Raw genomic sequence first — 17,509 nt, 5'->3', positions numbered from 1 at the left:
CACTCACTAATCTAATAACTTGTGCAATATGATATACAAAATAATAAAAAATAGAAAGCAGTGATAGCAACACAAATCAACTAGTGATTTAAACAGCAAGGCAACAGGAATACCGTAAATATTGCTCAAACGAATAATAAACACAGGTACAACCAATTAATCAAGTCCTTTCAATATACATCTTTATCTATAAGTTTTTCAATAAAATTCTCTAGAATATAATTCTTTTCAATAAATATATTTCGAATATACTTCCTTCAAATAAATATCCTTCCATTATAATTCTTTCAAATAAATATCTTTCGAATATAATTCTTTGAAGTAAATATCTTTCAAATATAATTCTTTCAAGTAAATATCTTTCAAATATACTTCTTTAAAGTAATTATCTTTCTAATATAATTCTTTCAAATATAATTCTTTCAAGTAAATATCCTTCCAATATAATTCTTTCAAATAAATATCTTTCAAATATACTTCTTTCAAGTAAATATCTTTCCAATATAATTCTTTCAAATAAATATCCTTCTAATATAATTCTTTCAAGTAAATATCCTTCAAATATAATTCTTTCAAATAAAAGTCACCTTGTGACACCTCATTTAACTTTCCTGGCGTGAGAAATATATTCAACGTATCACATCAAATGGCACGACAATACCTTCGTACACTTGTCTCATTCTCACCCAATACATATATGTAGATCAAATCAATTAGCACGGTAACACCCTTCGTGCATTTATATCTTTCTCACCGTGCATACATATAACATTATCAACTAGGTGGGAGAAATGCCAATAACAATAAAAGAAATAACGTGGAGGCAAACAGGAAGCAACAACGACTACATGCCACATAGAAAACATAGGTGCACAATAACAACTCAAGATAAAGGCATGAATGCATACACAACAAAACGATATCACAATATAATATATGTCTTTCGTCCTCGCCTGCACGGAAACACCCTTCGTGCCATGAATATATTATAGTATAAAAATAATTGCACGACATCACCCTTCATGCTTTTACTCTCATCCTCACCTGATAATATAAATGAAATAGCACGGCATCACCCTTCGTGCTTTACACTCTCAAATGGCACTGCATCACCATTTGTGCTTTACATTCTTCCTTACCAAGCACATGTATATCATTAACAAGCAAGGTAGGAAGCATGAATAACAACAAGGAGAGTGTTTAAACCACAACACGATATAACAATTCATATCACACTTTTTCACTGACCACAACCAAATTCCAAATATGTAGCAGAATCAATAAATTTCTCAACAAATAGCCCAAGGCTCCACACAACATATAATAAACCTCAAAACAATCAACAGATGTGAAAAATACTCAGTATAGGGCAACGCCTTCATTAATCCAAATTCTTGATAATTATATTAACTCCTCAATTTAAACTTATTTAATAAATGTTTGCAGATAAGGATTCCATCATGAATTAAATTCCAAGAAAAATATCAAGTCAACAAACACACGGAATTCACATAAAATCCAAGTGACAATAACACCAAATAATTATATAAAATACAAACTTGACAATTAAGGAACAGGGTGTGATAATTCAAGGACTTACTAATGCTAACAATTATCTAATTTAATACATAAGAATGCCTAAAACTTTAAACCAATAAAATTTACACATATAGGCCCGAGTACGTACTCGTCACCTCACGTAAACGACTTTTCATATTTCACAAATGGCACATAAGACTTGATGCATAAGGGGTAATTTTCCAACTCGAGGTTAAGCAAGACACTTACCTTATTGAAGTTATGCTGATGTTCCAAAATCGCCTTCTTGCTTGAATTGACCTCCGGACAGCTCAAATCTATCCAAATTAATTATATCACTTCATTAAAATTCATCGGAAATAATTCTAGATAATAAAACACCAACTTAAAATTTTATTCTAAAAAGTCAGCGCGGGGCCCCCCCCTCGGAACCCGATAATATTTTTACGAAATTCGAAGACCCATTCCGATACGAGTTCAACCATACCAAAATTATCAAATTCCGATAACGGATCGCCCTTCAAATCTTAAATTAAAATCTAGAGGATTTCGACCATTTTCAACCCAATTCACTAATTTAGTGATAAAAACAATAATAGATTCATGGAAGAATATCGCCTCACCCGAGCTTCCTTGGTCCAAAAATGGAAGAATGAGATGAGTTTGGACTTTATTATGCTGCCCAGGGATTTGTTCTTCGCGTTCGCGACCCTTCCCTCGCATTCGCGATGAACAAATTCTCCAACAGCCATTTTCAAACTCTTCTCTGACAGCCTCTAGTATAATGGTCATAACTCTTTGTATAAAACTCCAAATGACAAATGGTATAACGTTATGGAAACTAGACTCTAAGGGCTATAACCTTCATTTGTTGCTCATCTCCTCATTCCTTATAGTTTGCGAGATATAAGCTTCCAAAGTCAGCTCTGTGCAACAGATATTTCCAAACTCTTCCCAAACGGCCTGTTGTGTATCCACTATAACTTTTGGTACACAACTCCAAATAACAAATGGTTACCTTTCTGTCACGACTCGAAATTCCCTCCTTCGGACCGTGATGGCACCTAATATTTCACTTGATAAGCAAGCCAACGTTAGAATAATATTAACCAATTTTTTTAAACAATTTTAAAATTATTAATAATCCAAGGAAACAAAAGCGGAAGCAAAGTTTGAAATATAGGGAATAATCCATAAAAACAATGGTGTCTAAATACCATCCCAGAATTAGTGTCACAAGTGCACGAGCTTCTAAAATAAATACAAATAAGGTCTAAATAAAATAAAGCATTCTGGGAATAAATACACAGCTAAAGTAAAATAGACAGGAACTTCAGAACTGCGGACGCCATGCAGTTATACCTCAAGTCTCCTTTGGTAGCTGAAATCCGAGCAAGTCTATGGTACGCCGTTGGGACCAACTCCAAAATCTGCACAAGAAGTGCAGAGTGTAGTATCAGTACAACCGACCCCATGTACTAGTAAGTGCTAAGCCTAACCTCGACGAAGTAGTGACGAGGCTAAGACGGTTCACTTACATTAACATGTACGCAATATTAGCAACAACAACAATAATAGAAATAAATCAGGTAATTCATTTATAATAATTGAAGACAACTCAACAGTCATAACCAATTATTATTTCCATCAATTCTGTTGCAACGTGCAACCCGCTCTTACCATATATTCACATTCAATTCTGTTGCAGCGTGCAACCCACTCTCACAACCTATTCACATTCGGTTATGTTGCGGCGTGCAACCCGCTCCTCCAATATATTCATTTTAATCACGTCTGTTATATATTTATTTAAATCAAGTGTATGTATATATATATATATACAACCTATTCACATTCAGTTCTGTTGCGGCGTGCAACCCGCTCCTCCAATATATTCATTTTAATCACGTCTGTTATATATTTATTTCAATCAAGTATATATATAGACTTTTTAATAAGTCTGTTATATATTTATTTCAATCAAGTATATATATAGACTTTTTAATAAGTCTGTTGCGGCGTGCAACCCGATCCTCCAATATTAAATATTCATAAGTCTATTGCGGCGTGGAACCCGATCCTCCAATATTAACTTTTCATAAGTTTGTTGCGGCGTGCAACCCGATCCTCCAATATTAACTTTTTATAAGTCTGTTTCGGCGTACAACCCGATCCTCCAATATTAACTTTTCATAAGTCTGTTGCGGCGTACAACCCGATCCTCCAATGTATCCATTTCAATCAATTCTTATAGAAGAAATTTCCCCAATAAATACAATAATTAATATAAAATTATAAGATAACAAGTATACAACAATTATGATTTAATTATGAAACAAACAATGACAAATATCAAATTATTAAAGAAATCAGGGAGAAAATAGGCAGTTTAATATTTAATATGCTAAATTTCAAATAACAATTAAATCACATAATTCAAATAGCATGTAACAATTAATGCAGGAATTCAAGAATTAATATTTGACAAAGAATAAGAGAGAAATAATTATTATAATAATTAATTTATAATTAAAAATAATTTATGATTTGTTTTCAAGTAGGCAGGCAAACAATTAATTTGACGACATATAGACACTTGTCACCTCGCCTATACGTCATTCCCATGCAAATCACATAACAAATAAATTAAGGGTTCTATTCCTTCAAGTCAAGGTTAACCACGATACTTACCTCACTTTGCAAATTCCAAATCAATTATTCAACCACAACTTTTTCTTTTAAATTTGCCTCCAAAAGTTTCAAATCTATTCACAAACAATTCAATATATTCAATACTAATCATAGGAATTAATGCCATATGAATTTACAAATTTTTCGGATAAAAATCCAAAATTCATTAAAATATTTGACAGTGGGACCCACATCTCAAATCCCGAAAAAACTTTCAAAATTCGAACACCCATTCCGATACGAGTTCAACCATACCAAATTTGTCCAATTCCGATATCAAATGGACCTTCAAATCTTAAATTTTTGTTTTTGGAAGATTTTATAAAAATCTGATTTTTCTTCCATAAATTCACGGATTCATGATATAAATGAGTATGAAATCAAGAAATATAATCAATATAGGATAAGGAACACTTACCTTAATATTTTTCCGTAAAAATCGCCCAAAAATCTCCTTACCCGAGCTCAAAAATGGGAAAGAATTGAAAATGGGTCGAAACCCCATTTCCAGAACTTAAATTCTGTTTCTGGGATTTTTACCCTTCGCAAACGCGGTCAGTGCCTCGCGTTCACGAAGCACAATTATGTGCTATCAAATTTTACTCTTCGCGAACACGAGGACTACTTCGCGAACGCGATACATGCCTGGCTTGGCCTTCGCGAACGCGAGGCTTCTATCGCGAAGGCGAAGCTTTGAACCTCAAGCCTTCGTGAACGCGGCCACTATGTCGCGAACGCGAAGCACAAAACATGACAGCCTAATTTGCTCTTTGCGTTCGCGAGAGTACCTTCGCGAACGCGAAGAAGAACACACCAGAAGCCTGAAGTCTGCAGAAAACCAGATTTTCTAAGTCCGAAATCATCCCGTAGCCTATCCGAAACTCACCCGAACCTTCGGGGCTCCAAACCAAACATGCATACAAGTTCTAAAACATCATACGAACTTGCTCGCGTGATCGAATCGCCAAAATAACACCTAGAACTACGAATCGGACACCAAATCAAAGGAAGTTTTCAAGAAAACTTTAAAACTTATATTTTTAGAACCGGACGTTTGAATCACGTCAAATCAACTCCGATTCTCACCAAATTTGGCAGACAAGTCATAAATATTATAGTGGACCTATACCGGGCTCCGAAACCAAAATACAGACCCAAAGTCAATAAATCCAACATTAGTAATTTGTTAGAAATCATTAAGCTTTCAAGCTTTTAAGTTTTCATCAAAATTCCATAACTCGGGCTAGGGACCTTGGAATTCGATTCCGGGCATACGCCCAAGTCCCAAATTATGATACGGACCTACCGAAATTTTCAAAACACTGATCCGGGTCCGTTTGCTCAAAATGTTGACCAAAGTCAACTTAGTTGAGTTTTAAAGCTCTATTTCCTATTTTTATCCATTTTTCACATAAAAACTTTCCGAAAAATTGTGCGGACTGCGCACGCAAGTCGATGAGTGATAAATAGTGCTTTTCGATGTCTTAGAACATAGAATTACTTATTAAATTAAAAGATGACATTTTGGGTCATCACATTGTCCACCTCTAAAACAAACGTTCGTCCTCGAACGGAGTTAGAAAAAGTACCTGAGCTGGAGAAAAGGTGTGGATATTTACTCCGCATGTCCGACTCGGACTCTCAGGTAGATACCTCTACCGGCTGACCTCTCCATTACACCTGAACTGAAGGATAACTCTTAGACCTCAACTGTCGGACCTGCCGGGCTCGAATAGCCACTGACTCTTCCTCGTAAGTCAATTCTTTGTCTAATTGGACTGAGCTGAAATCTAACACATGAGACGGATTACCATGATATTTTCGGAGCATAGACATATGGAACACCGGATGAACTGCTGATAAACTAGGTGGTAATGCATGTTTGTAGGCTACTTCACCCACCCTTTCAAATATTTCAAAGGGTCTGATATACCTAGGGCTCAACTTGCCCTTCTTTCCGAACCTCATTACACCTTTCATAGGTAAAACCCGGAGCAATATTCATTCTCTAACCATGAATGCAATATCATGAACTTTACGGTCAGCATAACGCTTTTGCCTAGACTGAGCTGTGCGAAGTCGATCCTGAATAATCTTGACCTTATCCAAGGCATCCTGTACCAAATCGGTACCCAACAACCGAGCCTCTCCTGATTCAAACCAACCAACTGGCGATCGGCATCGCCTTCCGTATAATGCCTCATATGGAGCCATCTGAATGCTCGACTGGTAGCTATTGTTATAAGCAAACTCCGCAAGTGGTAAGAAATGATCCCAATAACCTCCAAAGTCTATAACACAAGCGTGAAGCATATCTTCTAATGTCTGAATAGTGCGCTCTGACAGTCCGTCTGTCTGTGGATGAAATGTTGTACTCAACTCCACCCGCGTGCCTATCTCATGTTGTACAGCCCTCCAGAAATGTGAGGTAAACTGCGTACCTCGATCTGAAATAATAGACACGGGCACACCGTGAAGGCGGACAATCTCACGAATGTAAATTTCAGCTAACCTCTCTGAAGAATAGGTAACTGCCACTGGAATGAAATGGGCTGACTTGGTCAACTTGTCCACAATAACCCAAACTGCGTCAAATTTTCTCTGAGTCCGTGGGAGCCCAAAAACAAAATCCATAGTGATACGCTCCCACTTCCACTCAGTAATTTCTAACTTCTTAAACAAACCACCAGGTCTCTGATGCTCGTACTTAACTTGCTGACAATGCAGACACCGAGCTACATGTGCAACTATATCCTTTTTCATTCTCCTCCACCAATAATATTGCCGGAAATCTTGATATATTTTAGCGGTACCTGGATGAATAGAATACCTGAAACTGTGTGCCTCTTCAAGAATTAATTCACGAAGCCCATCCACATTAGGCACACAAATACGGCCCTACATTCGAAGAACTCCATCTTCCCCCACAGCAACATGTTTGGCATCACTGTGCCGCACCGTGTCCTTAAGGACAAGTAAATGAGGATCATCACACTACCTCTCTTTGATGCGCTCAAATAAAGAAGACTGAGCGGCTGTGCAAGCTAGAACCCGACTAGGTTCTAAAACATCTAACCTCACGAACTGGTTAGCCAAAGTCTGAACATCTGCAGCTAATGGCCTCTCACAAACCGGAATATTCGCAAGACTGCCCATACTTACAACCTTTCTACTCAAGGCATCGGCCACCACATTGGCCTTTCCGGGATGATACAAAATGGTGATATCATAATCTTTCAACAACTCCAACCATCTTCTCTGCCTCAAATTAAGATCTTTTTGTTTGAACAAATACTGAAGGCTACGATGATCAGTAAATACCTCACACGAGACACCGTAGAGGTAATGCCTCCAAATCTTCAGTGCATGAACAATGGCTGCCAATTCTAAGTCATGAACAGGATAATTCTTCTCATGAACTTTCAACTGCCGTGACGCATATACAATTAATACTGCACCAAGCCCAATGTGAGATGCGTCACAATATACCGTATACGATCTTGAACCTGTGGTAATACCAATACTGGCGCCGTAGTCAAAGCGGTCTTGAGATTCTAAAAGCTCAACTCACACTCGTCTGACCATCTGAATGGAACACCCTTCTAGGTTAGTCCGGTCAATGTGCTTGCTATAGATGAAAACACTTCCACGAACCGACGATAATAACCTACCAAACCCAGGAAACTCCGGATCTCTGTAACTGAAGTAGGTCTAGGCCAATTCTGAATAGCCTCAATCTTCTTAGGATCCACCTTTATGCCTTCTACCGATACAACATGCCCCAAAAAGGCAACTGAGTCTAACCAAAACTCGCATTTTGAAAATTTGGCATATAACTAATTATTCTTCAAGGTGTGAAGCACACTTCAAAGATGTTGCTCATGCTCTTCTCGACTACTGGAGTAAATCAAGATATCATCAATGAATACAACCATAAAAGAATCCAAATAAGGCTTGAACACCCGATTCATCAAATCCATAAATGCTGCTGGATCATTTGTCAACCCAAATGACATCACTAGGAACTCGTAATGCCCATACCGATTCCGAAAAGCTGTCTTAGGGACATCAGATGCCCTAATCTTCAACTAATGGTAACCATATCTCAAATTAAGTTTCACAAATACCTTGGTACCCTGAAGCTAATCAAATAAGTCATCAATTCTTGGCAGCGGATATTTGTTTTTGATAGTGGCTTTGTTCAACTGCCGATAGTCTATACACATCCGCATCGAGCCATCTTTCTTCTTTACAAATAATACTGGTGCACCCCAGGGCGAGACACTGGGTCTAATGAATCCCTGATCAAGCTAGTCTTGTAACTGCTCTTTCAATTCTTTCAACTCTGGCGGGGCCATACTGTATGGTGGAATAGAAATGGGCTGAGTGCCCGGAGCCATATCAATTGTTCCTCAGGTCATTTTTTATGGTCCAACAAAATTTTAGGCGATCGAGGTCGGGCGCATGGGCCCATGCAGAAGGCACGGTCTATAGCACACGAATATGTGGGAATCAAGTGGATTTCTAGTTTTATGGCCTTAAAATGCCAAAAAATGAGTAACGGTCATGGCGAGGTGGTGACTATTATTCCTTAGGTTATTTTTTATGGTCTGGCAAACTTTTAGGCGATTGGGGTCTAGGCACCCTGGCCCATGCAGAAGGCGTGGGCTATTGCACATGAAAATCTAGGAATCGGGCGGAATTTAATTTATGACCCTAAAAAGCTAAAACAACAAGTAACAGTTATGTCTAGGTGGTGACTATTTTTCCTTAGGTTGTTTAGATATCCTGGAAAATTTTTAGGTGATCCTGGTCCGGGCACACGGGCTCATTCAGAAGTCGTGGGCTATAGCACACGAAAATCTGAGATTTGAGAGAAATTCTAGTTATATGGCCCTAAAACGCCAAAACAAAGTAACGGTCTTGGCGAGGCGGTGGCTATTGTTCCTTAGGTCGTTGTTTATGGTCCGGAAAAATTTTAGGCGATCGAGGTCCATGCGTTAGGGCCCATGTAGAAGGCGTGGCTATAGCATACGAAAATCTAGAAATCGGGTGGAATTCCAGTTTTCTTACCCTAAAAAGCCAAAACAAACGAGTAACAGCCATGACAAGGCGATGACTATTGTTCCTTTGGTATTTATTGATGGTCCAGCAAAATTTTAGAAGATCAGGGTCCAGGCGCCCGAGCCCATGCAAAAGGCGTGGGCTATAGCACATGAAAATATGGGTATCGGGTGGAATTCCAGTTGTATGGCCCTAAAATGCCATAAAACGAGTAACGGACATGGAAAGATGGTGACTATTGTTCTATGGGTTATTTTTTATGGTCCGATAAAATTTTAGGCGATCAGGATCCAAGTGCCCTAGCCCATGTAGAAGTCAATATCGCTGTCGGGTGGCATCCCCGGCAAATCTGCAGGAAATACTTCTGGAAATTCACGAACAACTGGTACTGAGTCCATAAAAGGGACATCTGCACTGGGATCGCGAATATAAGCCAAGTAGGCTAGACACCCTTTCTCTACCATACGTCGAGCTTTCATATAAGAAATAACCCTGCTAGCAGAATGGCCACGAGTTCCTTTCCACTCTAATCGAGGTAACCCCGGCATAGCTAGGGTCACTGTCTTGGCATGACAGTCCAATATAGCATGATAAGGAGACAGCCAATCCATACCCAAGATGACATCAAAATCTACCATATCAAGAAGTAGAAGATCCACACTAGTTTCAAGATTACCAATAGTAACCACACACGAACGGTAGACATGATCTACTACAACAGAGTCTCCCACCGGTGTAGATACACACACAGAAGCACTCAGAGAATCACAAGGCATAAACAAATATGAAGCAAAATAGGAGGACACATAGGAATAAGTAGATCCTGGATTAAATAGAACTGAAGCATCTCTATGGCAAACTGGAATAATTCCTTTAATCACAGAATCAGATGACTCAGCCTCAGGCCTAGCTGGAAAAGCATAAAATTGGGGCTGGGCCCCATCACTCTGAACTGCATCTCTGGGACGACCTCTAACTGGCTGGCCTCCACCTCTAACGGTCTGACCTCCACCTCTAATGGCTTGACCTCTACCTCTAGCTGCCTGACCCCTACCTCTAGTTGGCTGAGCAGGCGGTGAAGCAACCGGTGCCGGTATGATGGCACGAGAATCTTGCCGAGATCTGTTACTCGCCAATCTAGGGCAATACCTCCTGATGTGACCAATGTTCCCACACTCACAACACCCATCCTGATGCTATGGCTGCTGAAGCTGAAGCTGACCTAGATGGGCCGGATAACCACTATAGTAACTCTGGAGTGGTGGTGCACTGATAGGAGCTGAATGTGCACTGAATACTGGCTGCCTAGAGTAAGGCATAATAGGATCGTGACTCCCTGAAGCACCGGGAGTTACATGAAGTGCTGAATGAAACGGTCTGGGAGGATGACCCCTACTAAAATTACCCCTACCTTCAGACGAGGCACCACTGTAACCACCGAACTGACGAGGCCTCTTATCGGACCTCTGCGCTCTTTCCTGTGCAAGAACCATTTCGATCCTCCATGCGTCATTAGCAGCCGCCTGAAAAGAAATCTCACTTCCGGTCTCCTTGGCCATCTGAAGTCTGATAGGGTGAGTGAGTCCCTCAATGAACCTCCTCACTCTCTCTCCCTCCGTAGGTAGTAAAAGGAGAGCATGACGGACCAAATCCACAAAACGGGACTCATACTGAGTAATAGTCATACTGCCCTGCGGTAGACGCTCAAATTGCTTGCAGAATTCCTCTCTCAGTGTGATAGGGAGGAACTTCTCCAGAAATAGCTGAGAGAACTGCTCCCAGGTAAGTGCAGGTGATCCAACTGGTCGGGTTAATGTGTAATCTCTCCACCACCTCTTGGCGGAACCCGTCATCTGGAATACAGCAAAATCAACACCATTGGTCTCAACTATACCCATGTTTCGCAGCACATCATGGCAACGTTCAAGATAATCTTGTGGGTCCTCAGAAGGTGTACTACTGAAGTGAACTGGAAAGAGCTTAGTGAACTTATCCAGTCTCAATAAGGCCTCAAAAGACATGGCGGGCCTATCACCGGTTTGTGCCGCAACAATTGGTTGAACTACCCCAACTGGCGGGGCTGCTGGAGCCTGATTCTGGGGAGCCATCTGCTCCGAAGCGGGAGTAGTGGGAGTTTGTGCACCTCCCCCATCTTGTGAGACGGCTGGTGCAACTTGAAATGTACCATTCTAGGCCACACCCTCCATAAGACTCACCAATCGGACTAGAGCGTCCTGAAGCACTGGAGTGGCTATGAATCCTTTCGGGACCTGATATGGTCCAACTGGTACATTCTGAACTGGGACCTCCTCCTGAAGGTCTACCTGAGGTTCTACAACAGGTGCAGCTGCTCGAGCTCTGGACTGAGCTCTACCTCGGCCTCTAGCACGACCTCGACCTCTACCCCTGGCCATAGTTGCCATCGGGGCTTCTGGTCCCTATCCATCAGTAGAGGTATTATGTTTTCTCAATATCTGCGAGAGAATAAGAGTAAAATGGTTCAATCATCGATGATAGAATAAAACCGCACGACAGAATAAGAAAGAAGTGATATTTTTCCTAAACTTCATAGCCTCTGAGAGATAAGTACAGACGTCTCCGTACCGATCCTTCAGACTCTACCAAGCTTGCTCGTGACTCGTGAGACCTATGTAACCTAGTGCTCTGATACCAACTGTCACGACCCGAAATTCCCTCCTTCGGACCGTGATGGCACCTAACATTTCACTTGCTAGGCAAACCAACGTTAGAATAATAATAACCAATTTTTTTAAATAATTTTTAAATTATTAATAATCATGGAAACAAAAGCGGAAGCAAAGTTTGAAATATAGTGAATAATCCTTAAAAACAATGGTGTCTAAATACCATCCCATAATTGGTGTCACAAGTGCATGAGCTTCTAGAATAAATACAAATAAGATCTGAATAAAAAAAAGCTATATGGGAATAAACACATAGGTAAAGTAAAATAAACGGGGACTTCAGAACTGCGGACGCCATGCAGTTATACCTCAGGCCTCCTCTTGGCAGCTGAAATCCGAGCAAGCCTATGGTACGCCGCTGGGACCAACTCTAAAATCTGCACAAGAAGTGCAGAGTGTAGTATCAGTACAACTAACCCCATGTACTGGTAAGTGTTGAGCCTAACCCCGACGAAGTAGTGACGAGGCTAAGGCGGTTCACTTACATTAACCTGTACGCAATATTAGCAACAATAACAATAATAGAAATAAATCAGGTAATTTATTTATAATAATTGAAGACAACTCAGCAGTCATAACCAATTATCATTTTCATCAATTCTGTTGCAGCGTGCAACCCGCTCTTACCATATATTCACATTCAATTCTGTTGCAGTGTGCAACCCGCTCTCACAACCTATTCACATTCAGTTCTGTTGCGGCGTGCAACCCGCTCCTCCAATATATTCATTTTAATCACGTCTGTTATATATTTATTTCAATCAAGTATATATATAGACTTTTTAATAAGTCTGTTATATATTTATTTCAATCAAGTATATATATAGACTTTTTAATAAGTCCGTTGCGGCGTGCAACCCGATCCTCCAATATTAACTTTTCATAAGTCTGTTACGGCGTGCAACCCGATCCTCCAATATTAACTATTCATATGTCTGTTGTGGCGTGCAACCCGATCCTCCAATATTAACTATTCATAAGACTGTTGCGGCGTGCAACCCGACCCTCCAATATTAACTTTTCATAAGTCTGTTGCGGCGTGCAACCTTCAATCAATTCTTGTAGAAGAAATTTCCCCAACAAATGCAACAATTAATATAAAATTATAAGACAACAAGTATACAACAATTATGATTTAATTATGAAACAAACAATGACAAAAATCAAATTATTATAGAAATCAGGGAGAAAATAGGCAGTTTAATATTTAATATGCTAAATGTCAAATAACAATTAAATCACATAATTCAAATAGCATGTAATAATTAATGCAGGAATTCAATAATTAATATTTGACAAAGAATAAGAGAGAAATAATTATTATAATAATTAATTTATGATTAAAAATAATTTATGATTTGATTTCAAGTAGGCAGGCAAACAATTAATTTGACGACGTATAGATACTCGTCACCTCGCCTATACATCGTTCACATGCAATTCACATAACAAATAAATTAAGGGTTCTATTCCCTCAAGTTAAGGTTAACCACGACACTTACCTCGCTTTGCAAATTTCAAATCAATTATTCAACCACAGCTTTTCCTTTTAAATTTGCCTCCGAAAGATTCAAATCTATTCACAAACAATTCAATATATTCAATACTAATCATAGGAATTAATTCCATATGACTTTACAAATTTTCCGGATAAAAATTCGAAATTCATTAAAATATTCGACAGTGGGATCCACGTCTCAAATTCCAAAAAAATTACGAAATCCGAACACCCGTTCCGATACGAGTTCAACCATACCAAATTTGTCCAATTCCGATATCAAATGGACCTTCGAATCTTAAATTTTTGTTTTTGGAAGATTTTATAAAAATCTGATTTTTCTTCCATAAATTCACGGATTCATGATATAAATGAGTATGAAATCATGAAATATAATCAATATAGGATAAGGAACACTTACCCCAATATTTTTCTGTGAAAACTGCCCAAAATTCGCCTTACCCGAGCTCAAAAATGGGAAAGAATTGAAAATGAGTCGAAACCCCATTTCCAGAACTTAAGTTCTGTTTCTGGGATTTTTAACCTTCGCGAACGCGGTCAGTGCCTCGCGTTTGCGAAGCACAATTATGTGTTGTCAAATTTTACTCTTCGCGAACGCGATGCATGCCTGGCTTGGCCTTCGCGAACGCGAGATGCCCTTTCGCGAACGCGAAGGCTAATTTTTCTGGCCAGTCTCATTCCCTTCGCGAACGCGAGGCTTCTACCGTGAAGGCGAAGCTTTGAACCTCAAGCCTTCGCGACACGCTCACTATGTCGCGAACGCGAAGCACAAAACGTGCCAGCCTAATTTGCTCTTCGCGTTCGCGAGAGTACCTTCTCGAACGCGAAGAAGAACATACCAGAAGCCTGAAGTCTGCAGAAAACCAGATTTTCTAAGTCCGAAATCATCCCGTAGCCTATCCGAAACTCACCTGAGCCCTCGGGACTCCAAACCAAATATGCACACAAGTTCTAAAATATCATACGAACTTGTTCGCACAATCGAATCACCAAAATAACACCTAAAACTACGAATCGGACACCAAATCAAAGGAAGTTTTCAAGAAAACTTTAAAACTTATATTTTTACAACCGGACGTCTGAATCACGCCAATCAACTCTGATTCTCACCAAATTCGGCAGACAAGTCATAAATATTATAGTGGACCTATACCGGGCTTCGGAACTAAAATACGGACCCGGGGTCAATAAATCCAACATCAGTAATTTCTTAGAAATCATTAAGCTTTCAAACTTTTAATTTTTCGTCAAAATTTCATAACTCGGGCTAGGGACCTCGGAATTTGATTCTGGGCATACGTCCAAGTCCCAAATCACGATACGGACCTATCGGAATTTTCAAAATATTGATCCGGGCCCGTTTGCTCAAAATATTGACCAAAGTCAACTTAGTTGAGTTTTAAAGCTCTATTTCCCATTTTAATCCATTTTTCACATAAAAACTTTCCGAAAAATTATACGGAATGTGCACGCAAGTCGAGGAGTGATAAATGGTACTTTTTGAGGTCCTAGAATATAGAATTACTTATTAAATTTAAATATAATATTTTGGATCATCACACTTTCTGAAAACTAGACACAAAGGGCTACAACTTTCATTTTTGGATCATTTCCAAATTCCTTATAGATTGTGATATATGAGCCTCCAAAATCAAACTATTGCAACAGAGATTTCCTTCTTCGCGAATGCGAGAACCTCTTCGTGAACATGAAGAACAAAGTCCCAGCAGCAAAATTCTTCTTCGCGAACGCGAGAGGCTCCTCGCGAATGCGAAAAACAACACTAGAACCAGCAACCAGCAACATTAAAACACCCAAACTTCGTCCGGAACCACCCCGAATCAAACCCGAGGCCCCCGGGACCCCATCCAATCGTACCAACCAGTTCCAATACATAACACGAACCTGCTCGAGGCCTCAAATCACATCAAACAACATCAAAACCACGAATCACACCTCAAATCCAAATCTATGAACTTTAAACTTTCAAATTCTATATCTTGTGATGAAACACATCAAATCAATCCGGAATGACTTTAAATTTAGCACACAAGTCATAATTGATATAACAAAGCTATTTTAATTTTTAGAATCGGATTTCGACCCCGATATCAAAAAGTTAACCCCCCAGTCAAACTTTTCAAAAATTCATCTTTAGCCATTTCAAACCTAATTCCACTACAGATCTTCAAATAATTTTTCGGACACGCCCCTAAGTCCATAATCACCATACAGAGCTATTGACATCATCAAAATTCCATTCCGAAGTCGTTTGCTTAAAAGTCGACTCTCCGGTCAACTCTTTACATTTAAGCTTCTAAATAAGGATTGTTCTTTTAATTTAATTCTGAATCTTCAGTAATTCAAACTCGACCACACCCGCGGGTCATAATACATATTGCGAAGCTGTTCAAGACCTTAAGTCACTGAACGGGGCGTTAATTCTTAAAACGACAAGTCGGGTCGTTACAAAACAAATACTGGATAAAAAGAAAAAAATAATCAAACAACATATAAAAAAAAATACAAATAATCATTGAAAAAAAGTATTCAGAAATAAAACACAACTCCAATATATTATAATTATCATCTAGTATAAATTATACAAGGCTTTAGAGGGAAGACTTCCTCTATAATATACTGGAATCAAATTAATTAGAAACAATAAAACTCCATAAACAAATATTGGCCTAGAGTGAAAAAACATAATCAAACAGCATATACAAAAAAATACAGATACAAATTATCATATTATACTATAAGCATGAACATTTTTAGGTGAAGTTATTTTACTAAAATGTCCTTCACAAATTGAATAACCAAATTATCCTCTACCTAAAATTAAAATTACCTTCCTTTAAATGATGTTTTATACTTAAAGTTGTTGTAATAAATAATTCACAACATTCATGGAAGAAATAATCTCAATAACGGGTTGCCATATGTTCAACCGTTATTATACACATTTTAGAGACACTGCAAATTTCAATAAATACATTATATTTTATATGCTTTTCATTCGGATTGAAGATAACTTTTTAAAAAATTGTAGATGTACTCTGTGCAATATCATTTAAAAAGCAAACTTAGTTAGATTGTGGAATGAGAAATATACTTTAAGCCTCTCTCGAGTACTTCAATCTCATACTTCGGCATGTTCATCTCCTCTTTTGGGTCCAAATGGACGTAGTATAATTCATCATATCGTATCATAATCATACTATATTATAAGCGGGAAGTACTTTAGTGTAAAGTTGATTTACTAAAATATCCTTCAAAAGTTAAACGACTAATTTATCCTCTATCAAAAAGTAAAATTACCTCCCATTAAATGATTAAATTGAGCTACTTAATGTTAGCTTACTACTTAAATGGAAGAGCTTTTCATCTTTCGATAACTACTCCCAACCTTTTGATATGTTAAGTATGTCGTGTAGCCTTTTCATGTAATGTGTGTGAATTTTATCTTACTCTTTATTAATAATAAATTGTAGCATTTTCAGCTTACCTTCTCTTATTAATTTCCATTGATCAATTCTTTTTCTCATTCCTTTTCAGAAATTTCACCTCAGTTCTTAGAGTCTCTTCAGATTGTTAAAGCCCCTTTGAATTATTTCTCTCGTAGATCTAATTTTTTTTTTGGTTCTTTAGCTTCCGGGTTTCTCCCATTCCGGATTGACAAGAGGTTCTATTTCAAGTTCAGCAAGTTATGTGATTTTTTAAAAACATTTGCTAATGAGTGAGAGTGTTTGTGTTGTTTTTAGGTATTTTGGAGAAAGATGTTGGAAGAATTCATCTCCAGTAGTTTAATAATATATGATGTGTTTGTCTCTTCTCCTTTCTTTCTCCTTTTGCTTTAATTCCTTCTGTTGGAATTTTGGTTATATGCTTTTTGTTTGTTACGTATTTTCTATATTTGGAATTTTGCGTATTTTTTGATTTACTTGGATGAATGAATTGAACATCGCTTTGTGAACTTTTGCAAATTGGT

Source organism: Nicotiana tomentosiformis, chromosome 9 (assembly GCF_000390325.3).
Source record: "Nicotiana tomentosiformis chromosome 9, ASM39032v3, whole genome shotgun sequence".
NCBI lineage: Eukaryota > Viridiplantae > Streptophyta > Magnoliopsida > Solanales > Solanaceae > Nicotiana > Nicotiana tomentosiformis.
The sequence above is the reverse complement of the archived record's forward strand: the minus strand, read 5'-3'. Positions refer to the sequence as shown.